This window comes from Herpailurus yagouaroundi, unplaced genomic scaffold (genome assembly GCF_014898765.1).
Source record: "Herpailurus yagouaroundi ecotype Mexico unplaced genomic scaffold, PumYag 530, whole genome shotgun sequence".
In the NCBI taxonomy this organism is placed as follows: Eukaryota; Metazoa; Chordata; class Mammalia; order Carnivora; family Felidae; genus Herpailurus; species Herpailurus yagouaroundi.
The window spans coordinates 5,954,892-5,967,124 of record NW_024412747.1 but is presented as its reverse complement, the minus strand read 5'-3'; positions in this window follow the sequence as shown (position 1 = coordinate 5,967,124).

The window sequence follows — 12,233 nt, the reverse complement described above, 5'->3', positions numbered from 1 at the left end:
TCTGTGTCTCCCTCTTTCTCTGCCTCTCCCCCATTCATGCTGTGTCTCTCTCTGTCTCAAAAATAAATAAGCATTAAAAAAATTAAAAACAAAAACAAAAACAAACAGTGAGCTGATTTACAGCCTCAAGAGCTTTAGCTAAGGAATTGTGGAACTGTGTCTCATTTCTCAACAGTTAAGACCATACTAGCCCCCAGTATTGGGTCTGTACTTGAGTATATGTATACCTTTCAAAGGAAGGAGTAGGAAGGGAATTGGTCCAGTGGGAATATAAAATAAGAAACTTGACAGGAGGATTCGTATTCACCCCTGACTGTGTGGCCTGATGTCAGTGTTCCCCGGGGCGTATTTTTGTCTTTCTCTCTCAGACTGAGTTTACAGGCCAGAGCAATGTGTTGAGAAGCGAATCTTATTCCCTGAGGTCCTGAGTGTAGGCAAATCTTATTCCCTGAGGTCCTGGGTGTCTCAGCGCCTAGGGACCGATCATCAGCCCCAACTCTTTCAGCCTTCATTATGTCCCCTGTGCCTTGCACCTGGCTTCTGGCAGAATGTCCTCAGGCACGAGCCTGCAGACATGTGGGTTTGCAACGCCTAGAAAGTTTTGTTTTGGGTTTGCAACGCCTAGAAAGTTTTGTTTGTCTTCTGAGATACGATCCATACCTTCAAGAAGAAAAAAAACCCAACTTCTCGATAAGTACTTGGCTAGAGACTTAATTTAGGTATTGCATGTTTCATTAATAGGGCTCCATTAAGTTCTTGGAACATAAATTGATAACTGTATGAAAGGTAACATTCATGCATTTAAAACATCAATGCAATTTCTGTACAGGACCTGGAAGCAGAAAGTCTTTTTTTTTTTTTTTTTTTTAATAGATTTTCCCATGTTCAGAAGCTTGGTGTATATTTTCTTGAGCCAGGCAGTACCGGACCAAGGCAAAACCGATTAACATCCTATTAAGCTATCATAGAAGGACAATTATGAGATTGAACTAGAGTTGTAATTATATTTCTTCTGGTTTCTATGACTTCCAGACTTAATAACTGTTCCTAGGAAAATGAGGTATTTCAGATAATGAATGAGGATCGCAGGCAATGATTTGCTAATGTTTGATAATACTGATTCTAATTTATTATTAGGAGTAGTGACTTAAACCAGAGAAAACTCAAGTTTTGCACAGTACTGGCACAGTGCCTGAAAAATGAGATGTCTGCTCGGAGGGAGCTTTGGTTTTTCGGAGAAATGCATTCATTCCTCCTTCAACATGATTTACTGAATCTTTACCATGTGTCAGGCACAGCGCCAGGCACTGGAAATATAAAGATAAATGGACAGTATCTCTCCCCTTGAGGCGGGATGGATTTGAGGACAATGAAAACAAGAATAGAAAGAACAAAAAGACCTTTAGGTCTTAATGATATAATGTCGTAAACTGTGTTTTCATTTTCTATCACGGGTAGAAACTGTCATACATCTGTTCCTGTATTCTGCGTCTGGCAGAATATAGTTGGGCTAATTAATTGAAACGGAAAACTGCAAAGAAATTAATAAATCCATCATTAAGTGAACTACAGGGAATGTCCCTAAGGACAGGGAGCCTTTCTCTTTCTATCTTTGCTAACTCATTACCTCACATCTGAAGTTTGCTCTTACCCCGGGGAGCTCTCAAAAAAGTACTGAGTGAGTGCATGGGTTTTGGGTTTTTTCGTTATTCTTCCCAGAGTTAGGTCACTAATGCCTGTCTGATGTGTAAGAGGCACTGCGGTGGTGGGATTATATTTTCCCTTTTTGCAGGCCGCTGGGTTACCATGGTGACTATAACCGATCACTGCCTTCCAGTTAATTATTTTTTTTCCTAGTTACAATATAACTGCTTCTGGGTTCCATTTGTGGGAAAAGGGCTGGGAATACAACAATGGTAGGTCGCCACTCAAACTCCAGTGCCATTTCAAAACCAAGAAATAACATGCTAAATTGAATCCTCATGTCTCTGTCATGAGTCCTACACTGTCCTTTTCAGTGCCAACGCTAGTCTCTCACGAATAGTTGCAAGCACACAGAAATATACTAAAGTCCAGAAAATAACACAAACTGTACTATTGACACACAATGAAAAACCTCTTCGAATACAGCACCAATCATCGGGTTGATTTCAAAAACCCTAAAATTAGGGCAAGTTGGGATGACAGTATGTGAGAAGGGGAGTTTTGTCACAAAGGAGAGCAAATGCAATCTGTGTTCGGTTTGAACACACTTTACTATGAGTGCATCCAGATTTGCAAACCTCCAAAAGGAAAGAAATTTCCTCTGTAGTCAAATGCAGCCATGTTTAAAGCAGACGGCTCTTCTCCATAGTTACGAATCAGAAAAATAATTTCAAGGCAGAATAGCTGCTTCAAAGTTTAATTTCCTGGTTATAACATCAGACTCAGATGTGCTTTCAATCTTACCTCTTTTAGGGGCTCCCAATTTCCTAGCTTCGCTATAGAAAACATTGTAGCACAGATTTAAGAGATTATAATCAAAGAACTGTAAGAGGACAGAAGGAAACAGTGAGGGGAAGGGGGAAATAGGGCATGGAGGTAAAGGAGGAGAGGAAATAAAAGAGTAAAAGGACGAAGAGATTTACAGGTCACATCACTCAGCTTAATGCTTTCCATGAATAGTGTATTTTGACACCGTTGGTTCAACACAACTAGGAATCAAGTGTAAGTTACGTGATGTAAATATACTGCCAAACCTTCCCGCAGCTCCTGCTGTCTCGCCCAGGAACGTAGAGCGATGTGATAAATATTTCAGTTCCCCAGAGCAAAGATTTTCCAATAGTTCCATTAGATGCTGCTGTCTCCAGCAATACTAATAATAACCGCTAACACTTCTATAACTCCCACTGTGTGCAAATCCTTCCCTAAGAGCTTTACATTATGTCAATCCTGAAGACAACCCTAATTGATAGTTATACCACTACTGCCCCCATCTTACAGATAAGAAAAACAAGGCACAGAGTAATTAAGGCCAAGAAGCTAGTAAGTAGCAGGATTGGAGTCTTGCTCCAGAATCCTGGTTCTGAGCCACTCTGCTACACTGCTTCTCAAGAAGGCTTACCCAATGGACATCCCCCCGGTTGTGGCCCCAGAGAAATCAGAAAGGTTTGAAGCTCCCCATTAGTCGTGGGAAATTTGGCTTACAGTCATTTAAAATTTCCCATAATGAGTTGGCCTTGTACAGGTTTTTTTTTGGCTCTGACGCTGGGTCTCTCCTTGACCGTGAAGGAAGGTGTGGGGTTAGGAATATAAATACTGAGGATCCAGGCAGTAGAAAACACTCCAAGATATAATCAGCATCATGTTCGCTGAAGGATCCTCTTTCTCCAGGATCTCCAGAGTATTTATATCTTGAATATTCTAAGTAAATGCAGCTAAATATAACTTGTAGGAATCACAAGATATAATGGTTTTCAGAGCAGAGAAACACAATTTTAAGCAATTTGGCGAAAGAGCTCATTGGAATGCTAAACACCTAGAGAGGGTTGATAGTAAACAAAGGCCAGACAGACCTGGGTTTCAGCATCCAATAACCGATGTATCAGGGACTTAACTCCACATAAAATTGCTGGAAACTAGAGGGCACAAAAATCTGAGGCTTCAGGACTTCATATCCAAATAGACAGTAATGTATTTTCTGAAACTTTGTACGCCTTGTAAACACATATTCCTCTTTGAAAAGCTGAACTCAGACTTTGGTTTTATTTTAATATTTGGTAACTTGATTGGAAGTTAGTGGGGATTAGTGGGTCAGCCATCAGGACAACTGAGATCTCTGTGTGTCCCTTGGATTCCTATAAATACACAAAACTCACTATAGTAACAAGGGATGATATCAGTTGTTCTCTTTGATCTTTCTAAGGTTCTAAAGATTTATAATTTGTATCCTGCAGTTTTGTGCTCAACTGTGCATCTCATTGCATTACTTGTTTATTAATCTTTTTCCCCCACAAAAGAAAGGTTAAATACCCTGCTTGCAGAAACCATTCATTCTACTTCTGCAATATTCAAAAAACATAGCCCCACCGGGCTCCTGAGTGGCTCAGGTCCTAATCAGCTCAGGTCCTGATCTCAGGGTCGTGAGTTCAAGCCCTGCATTAAGCTCCACGCTGGGTTTGAAACCTACTTAAAATAATAATTATAGTAACAAAACAATAATAATAACAACAGTAAAACATGGCCCCCGTGCTTCAGTCTCAGAAGGTGGTAAAGTTCACACACCAGAAAACTGTTTTCAAACTGCTTGAGTCTTTTACCTCTTTTGATTAAATGCCAGGAAGGAAACACAGTCTTCAACAATTGTTTCCTAACACCTTCTCTTTTTCCCCGCGTGTCCACTGCCAAGCCACAGTGCTGCAGCCTCTGTGCCTTTTAAATAAAAAACGGACAAACACAAATCCTCGCTGCTAACAACTCTAACTGTTAAATCTATCAAAAGACGCTCCTTCCCCCCCCGCCTTTTCCCCCTTTCTTTTTAAATTGAAGTATAACTCATATGCCACAAAATTCACACTTTTAAAAAAAGTATGTGATTCAACGGTAGTAAAAAGCATATCCGCAGAGTTGTACCTAGCCACCGGCACCACCTAATTCCAGAACATTTCATCACCCCAAAAAGAAATCCTATACCTATTAGCAATCACTCTCCACTTCCCCTCCGCCAGCCCCTGGCAACCACTAATCTTTCTGTTTCCAAGGATTTACCTGTTCTGGACATTTTACATAAATGGAATCATACAGTATATAGCTTTGTACATTGGCTTCTTCACCATGTTTGCAATCTATAGTGTAGCATACACAATTTCATCCTTTTATGACAGAATAATAGTCCATTGTATAGATATACCACATCTGCTTACTCATTCACAAACCGATGGTCATTTGGGTTGTTCTTGAATTATTTTCTAAAATAAAATCATGGGGGCATCTGGGTGGCTCAGTTGGTTAAGCATCTGACTTCAGCTCAGGTCATGATCTCGCGGTTCGTGGGTTCGAGCTCCCTGTCGGGCTCTGTGCTGACAGCTTGGAGCCTGGAGCCTGCTTCGGATTCTGTGTCTCCCTCTCTCTCTGCCCCTCCCCTGCTCATACTCTGTGTGCGTCTCTCTCCCTCTCAAAAAGAAATAAGAAATAGTAAAAAATTGAAAACAAATAAGTAAAATAAAATTATTAAATAATGATATTACTTATCTGTTGCTGGCATAGCAAATTGCCCTAAAACTTAAGCAACTTAAAATAACAAACATTGGAGCACCTGGATGACTCAGTCAGTTGAGCATCTGACTCTTCATTTGGGCTCAGGTCATGATCCCAGGGTCACCAGATCGAGCCCCCAGTGGGGCTCCAAGCCGAAGGTGGAGTCTGCTTAAGACTCTCTCTCTCTCTCTCTCTCTCTCTCTGCCCTTACCTCACTCACGCACATGCATGCACACACACACTCACTCTCAAAAAACAATAATAATAACAAATATTCATTATCTCACATATTTTCTGAGGGTCAGACATTTGGGAACATAATGGTGACGTGGTTCTGGTGCAGGGTGTCTCATGAGGGTTTAGTCAAGGTCTCGGCCAGAGTGATGGTCATCTGAGGATGTCATCGTTAAGATACACTTCCAGCCCACTCGTGCAGTTCTTGCCGGTGGATGGACGGAGACTTCAGTTCCTTACCACGGTCCACCTGTGATCCTTAAAAATGCACGTCTGTCTCACATGCCAACTATGTTCACCCCATCCCAACATCCCCCAGAGTTTCAGCCCATCAAAGCATCAACTCAAAGTCCAAAATCTCACCTAGATGATCTAAATCAGATATAGTTGAGACTCTGACTATGATCCATCCTGGGCAAACTTCCCCTCCATTTTCAGATCTGTGAAATTAGAAAATGTTTTCTTTTTCCAAAATGCAAAATGGCGCAGGCATGGATACGGGTTACTGACATGCCTCGTAAAAGGGGGTGGGAGGGGGAGGGAAAAAAGGAATCCTCAGTCCCAAGCAATTTCAAAATCCAGCTGGGAAAACAACGTTAGGTTTAAGTCCTGGAAATAATCCTTCGTGGTTCACAGCTCTGCCCTCTGGGCTCTGTTTTTACTCTCTGGGTTTCCAGCCCTGCCCTCTGAGTCCTTTAATAAAGGAAGCATGTTTTAGACGCTGAGTAGTTTTATCAGCCTGTTTTCTGTCTGTAGAATTTTAAGAGTCCAACAGCCTTCTTTCATTTCACTCTGTGTCCCTTTCAGTCCAAGGGGGCAGGGTTTCTGGTGGTACATGAAATTTTCAAGAACCTGGGGTCTCCTGCGTAGGTCACAGAGAATCACACTATTAGACAAAAGGCTCATCCATAGGTCTTTTCTAGATAATCCTGCCTCTATTGGTGGCTTCTGCTGAGAGGGCTGAGGAGATCCATGAGTCCCGTATGGAATCCCTTCAAAGGGTTCTCCGTGTGACTGAATACTGTGATCTTTTGTTCCTCCCAGCACTAGCAAAATGTTGTCCAGCTACTCCCCTGGCTTCCTCTCCAGAGCACACTTTCCTCCGAATCTCCAAATTTTAGCATTTTTTGCAGTCTGAAACAATTGGGAATTTCCCAAATCATGGGGTATTAGAAGGTGGCGGAGGGACAGTAAAGTATCCTCCAGATAGAGAAGGCAATTTGCGATGGAAAAACAGTGCAAGCCACTCTGGACCACTGACAGAGTTTTATTCAAGGTAACTTACCAATGGTGGGGGGGGGTGGGTGGGAAATCAGGTGGACAAATGGACCAAACATTAGGCGCCTAGTCTCTGCCCCCCATCTGGACCTGCATCCACAGGCTTTATGGAGCAAGAGGCATTGTGGGGAGGTCAAAGAATAGTTGTCTAAAGTGTGCCACCTGTGTATCACTTTAGGGAGGCTCAGAACAAGCCTTCCTGCACCACAGTCTGGGCATACGGTAACCTCCAAGGGGCCTGGGACATGAAGCCCAAAGGAAGGTCGTTGCATGCACATGAACAAGATGGAGGGTGAAAGATGGAGTCAGTGCTGTCACTGCTCCTATAGGTGCTGATTTAGTTCTTCCCTCAGCTGATTTCTTTCTTCTCACATTTCCCTGTGAGAAGCAAGAGGAGACCAGGCTGCACCTTCCATAGTTTCCTTGGAAAGCTGCTCAGTAAATATCCAAGGTCACCACGTACAAGTTCTCCTTCCAGACACGATAGATGCTGGAGAGATTGTGGAGACACGGGAACCCTCTTGCACTGTGGGTGGGAATGAAAATTGGTGCAGTCGCTCTGGAAAACAGTGTGATGGTTCCTCAAAAAATTAAAAATAGAACTACTCTATGACCCAGAAATAGCACTGCTAGGAATTTACCCAAGGGATACAGGGGCGCTGATGGGTAGGGGCACGTGTACCCCAATGTTTATAGCAGCACTTTCAACAATAGCCAAATTATGGAAAGAGACCAAATGTCCATCAACTGACGAATCGATAATGAAGATGTGGTTTATATGTACAATGGAATACTACTTGGCAATGAGAAAGAATGAAATCTGGCCATTTGCAGCAACGTGGGTGGAACTGGAGGGTATTATGCTAAGTGAAATAAGTCAGTCAACAAAAGACAGATATCACATCTTCACTAATATGTGGAATTTGAGAAACTTAACTGAAGACCATGGGGGAGGAGAAGGGGGAGAAAAAGTTACAGAGAGGGAGGGAGGCAAACCATAAGAGACTCTTAAATACTAAGAACAAACTGAGGGTTGATAGGGGGTGCAGAAGAGGGGAAGTGGGTGATGGGCATTGAGGAGGGCACTTGTTGGGATGAGCACTGGGTGTTGTACGGAAACCAATTTGACAATAAATTATATTTAAAAAAAAAGTTCTCCCTCCACATAACTTTAGGTCAAAACTCAGCTAAGTATTCTACCCTGTCTGGCAAGGTTCTCTTTTCTTTCTGTTTCCAAAACCATGTTCTTCATTTCTTCCTGAGCCCTCAGCAGCAGCACCATTAACGTCCATGTGTCTACAAGTGGTCTGTCTATGATGACTTACATACTTTGTAAGACGTGCTGGGATTTTTCCATGATGCTCCTTACTTCCTTCTGAGCCCTCACCAGCAAAGTCGTTTACATCCGTACTTCTTCCAGCAGTCTATTCAGCACAGCCTAGGCTTTTTCCGTCACGTTCCCCAAATCTTCCAGGCTCTACCCAGGACCCCATTCCAAGACCCCTTCCATATTTTCAGGTATTTGTTCCAGTAGCACCCCAATAATGGTGCCAAAGTCTACATTTGTTTCCTATGGTGGCTCTAACAAATTATCACAAACATGATAACTTAAAATGATGCAAATTTATAATCCTATACTTCTGGAGGTCAGAAGTCCAAAATGGGTCTTACAGGGTTAAAATCAAGATGTCAGTAGAGCCACGTTCTTTCTGGGGGTTCTAGGAGACAATTCATTGAGGTGCCTTCTCTGGATTTCAGATGCTTCCTGAATGTCTTAGTTCATGGCCTCCTTCCCCGCTCTTCCAAAGCTGGCCATGTTGCTTCCCTCTGACTCTGCTTCATTCCTCACATCTTTCTCTGAACCTAGCCAGGCAACGTTCTCTAATTTTAAGGACCCATGTGATCATATTGAGTTCCCCTGGATAATCCAGACTACCACCCTTCTCCATCTCAAAGTCCTTCATCACTTCTGCAAAGTCCCTTTTGCTATGTAAGGTATTATATTCGCATGTGCCAGAGATTATGACATGGACATCTTTAGGGGGGCATCATCCCATCTGTCATAACAAGTTTCATTAAATTTATTTCTAGGGATTTAGTGTGTTTTGATCCTACCGGAAATGTTTTTATAATTTTGGCTTTTAATTGTTTCAAGTAAGCAGAAATTCAGTTGATGTTTGCATATTAACCTTGTATATAATGACTTTCCTAAATTCATGTACTACTTAATATAAGTCACAGATTCTTTTGTATAATCTGTATACATAGTTACATTATCTCTGAATAATGATAGCTTTAAAGTTTATGACATTTAAAATGTAACACATATATTTTCTTTCTTAATGCACTAATTAACAACTCTAGCATAATGTTAAATAGAAATGATTAATAGTGGACACCCATGTTTCTCAACTCAAGGGAAAGCACTCAATGCTTGCTATTTATTACTGATGATGTTAGTGATGGGTATTTTGTAGATAAGCTTCCCTGGAACATTTTTCTGGCATTTCCTGCTATTCCTAGTTTGTTCCATGTTTTCTTTTTTTAATTATTTAAATATTTATTCATCTTAGAGAGAGAGACAGAGTGGGAGTGGGAGAGGGGCAGACGGAGAGGGAGACACAGAATCCGAAGCAGGCTCCAGGCTCTGAGCTGTCAGCACAGAGCCTGACGCGGGGCTCGAACTCACGGACTGTGAGATCATGACCTGAGCCGAAGTCGGACGCTTAACCGACTGAGCCACTGTTCTGCGTTTTCAGCATAAGACAGTATCGGATTTTATGAAATATCCTTCTGCATTTATGAAATGATCATATGAATTTCTCCATTATCTTATTAATATGGTCAAAACACTGATTTTCCTATGTTATAAATCCATAGAATAAACCCATGGGTCATGAGAAATTATTCTTTTTATGCAATGCCGGATTTGATTTGCTATAATTTTGCATCTGTGTTCCTGAGGAATCTTGGCATAATAATTTTTCTTTATTGCAACGTCCTCATCTGGTTTTGGGTCACAGTTATACTGACAGCACAACGTGACTTGGAAAGTGTTCCTTCATTCTGAATCCTCACTTAGGCTGAGAACACCACCTCGTTGCGATCATGGCACGGCACTCAGCACTGGCCTCCGGACTTGGTGAAGCTTAGCCCACAGCGGGTTTCGCACCATGCACTTGTGATAAAATGCATGAAGGAGAAAGAGAAATCGGGGAAAGAACTATTTAGCAAAAAGGAAGAAAGACTGGGAGATTTTAAATCCTCAGCCTCTCCAGATGGCAACAGACACTGCAGGGCCTGCCAAAAGCATGTCACGGCGACAAGGTTGAGTGTGTGACTGATGGCCCAGCTTCTGCTAAAACCACAGAAGGGTCAGGAGATGGCACAAAATTCCCCTTCAAGAGATCAAGGGGGTGCCTCACAGATCGCCTCAAACCAAGCAGAGGTCCTCTGGGAAGCTTGCTGGGTTCTCAGCTGTCTCAGCAGAAGCTAAAGATAGAGATGGGCTTATCTGAACAACATTTGTGGATGTAGATTTTGTCTAATGGACCGAATTCCCGTGAAATCAATGCAGAGTCCACAAAGTTCCTGAGAATAATTGCTCCAGCAAAAGTATGCAAAAAAATTTTTGGTACAAAACGGGACAGAGAGAATATAATTTACTTGACTATAAAGTTCATTTGTTTATTTTAAGAGAGAGAGAGAGAGAATGAGCAGAGGGAGGCAGAGAGAGAGAGGGAAAGAGAGAATACTGAGCAGGCTCCAAGCTGTCAGAGCAGAGAGCGGTGTGGGGCTCGATCCCACAAACCGTAAGATCATGACCTGAGCTGAAACCAAGAGTGGGACACTTAACTGACTGACCCCCCAGGTGCCCCCAAATTACTCAACTATAAATAGCCAAAACATTTCATGAGTAATGAAGAATGACTCAGGGGAAGGAGCCATCAACCCAGGGTGAGGAGTCAAGAATCCAGAGGGAGGAGCCTTGAGCCAGAGGGTGGAGTCATGAACCCAGGGGGAGGAGCCAAGAGCCCAGAAGGGTGGACCAAGCAACCAGAGGGCGGAGCCAAGAACTTAGAGAGTCAAACCAAGTGCCACAGAGAATTATTCCTAAATCTGGAGACCTGATCAAGAAAATTCGGTATTTGTCATTCTCTATTTCAGAGCTCGTATGGTGTAGGGCCTCCTTTTTACCTTCCATTCTCTCACTGATTGGCCTGGAATGTCTATATTCTTATCTTATGCTGGTCCCACAATTATATTTTCAGTGTACTGGGGTCAGATAACTTGCCTCTTCAGCTCCCACAGGCCCACAGATGGATTACACTCAGGAACCTCAGCCACACCTGAATTAGAGGATTTGAGCCAAATGCTGTAACAGGATAAGACCCACAGGAATCTTGGAGATCATGAATGTGTTTTGCACGTGGGAGGGGCTTGAATCGCAGTGTGAAAAGTGGTAGTGGACTGGGAAGGGACTTTCCAAGAATGTGGTAATGGTTCTATTTGTTAAGTTTGGGCGCCGAGCGTCTCAGTTTCTATTCAATTGTTTTGCTTTATGCCTTCCACATATTATAAACAATTTCTTACTTGTGCAACATTCAGTAAAAACAACTTCCTCTTAAGACTTTCAGCATAGTGTCCCTAGATAGTGGAGACTTCCAGGTGTCTACAAAAATACAGTCTTTCCTTTCTCCGTGGTAGGTTGGTCTCTGGGCGTGTGGAAATCTCCATCCCTCGTGCCTCTGTTTTATCACTATGAGTTGTGAATGAAGAGTGCCGCTTTCAGATCTGGACCTTAAAATATTGCACGTACACATTTCTCGCTCCTTGCACTTTCTCTTGTGCTGGAATATAGGAAAGAGAAAGAGATTTATTTCAAGGAATTGGTTCGCAGAATTGTAGAGGCTGGCAACTCCAAACTCTTTAAGGAGACCCAGGAAAGAGCTTATGTTGCACTTTGAGTCTGAAAGCCATCTACTGGTAGACTTCCTCTTTTGCCAGTCTCTTCAGTCTTTTTTCCTCCTAAGACTTCAACTGATTAGACAAGGCCCACCACATCATGGAGAATGATCTGCTTTACTCAGTCTATGATTTAAATACTAATCTTATCTACAAAACATATTCACAGAAACATCGATACTAGTGCTTGGCCAAATATCTGGGTAATGTAGCCTAATCAAGTAAGATTAAATATAAAATTGGCTCAGTCGGTTCAGCATCTGACTTATGATTTGGGCTCAGGTCATGATCTCATGGTCATAAGATCAAGCCCCTTGCTGGGCTCTGTGCTGACAGTGCAGAGGCTGCTTGGGATTCTCTCTCTCTCTCTCTCTCTCTCTCTCTGTCTCTCTGCCACTCCCCTGTTTGTGCTCTCTCTCTTTCTTTTTCTCAAAATAAATAAATAAATTTAAACAAATAAATATTTAAAAAAAGATTTTGTTTTCCCATTGTATTACTTTGACTCCTTTGTCAAAAAGCTA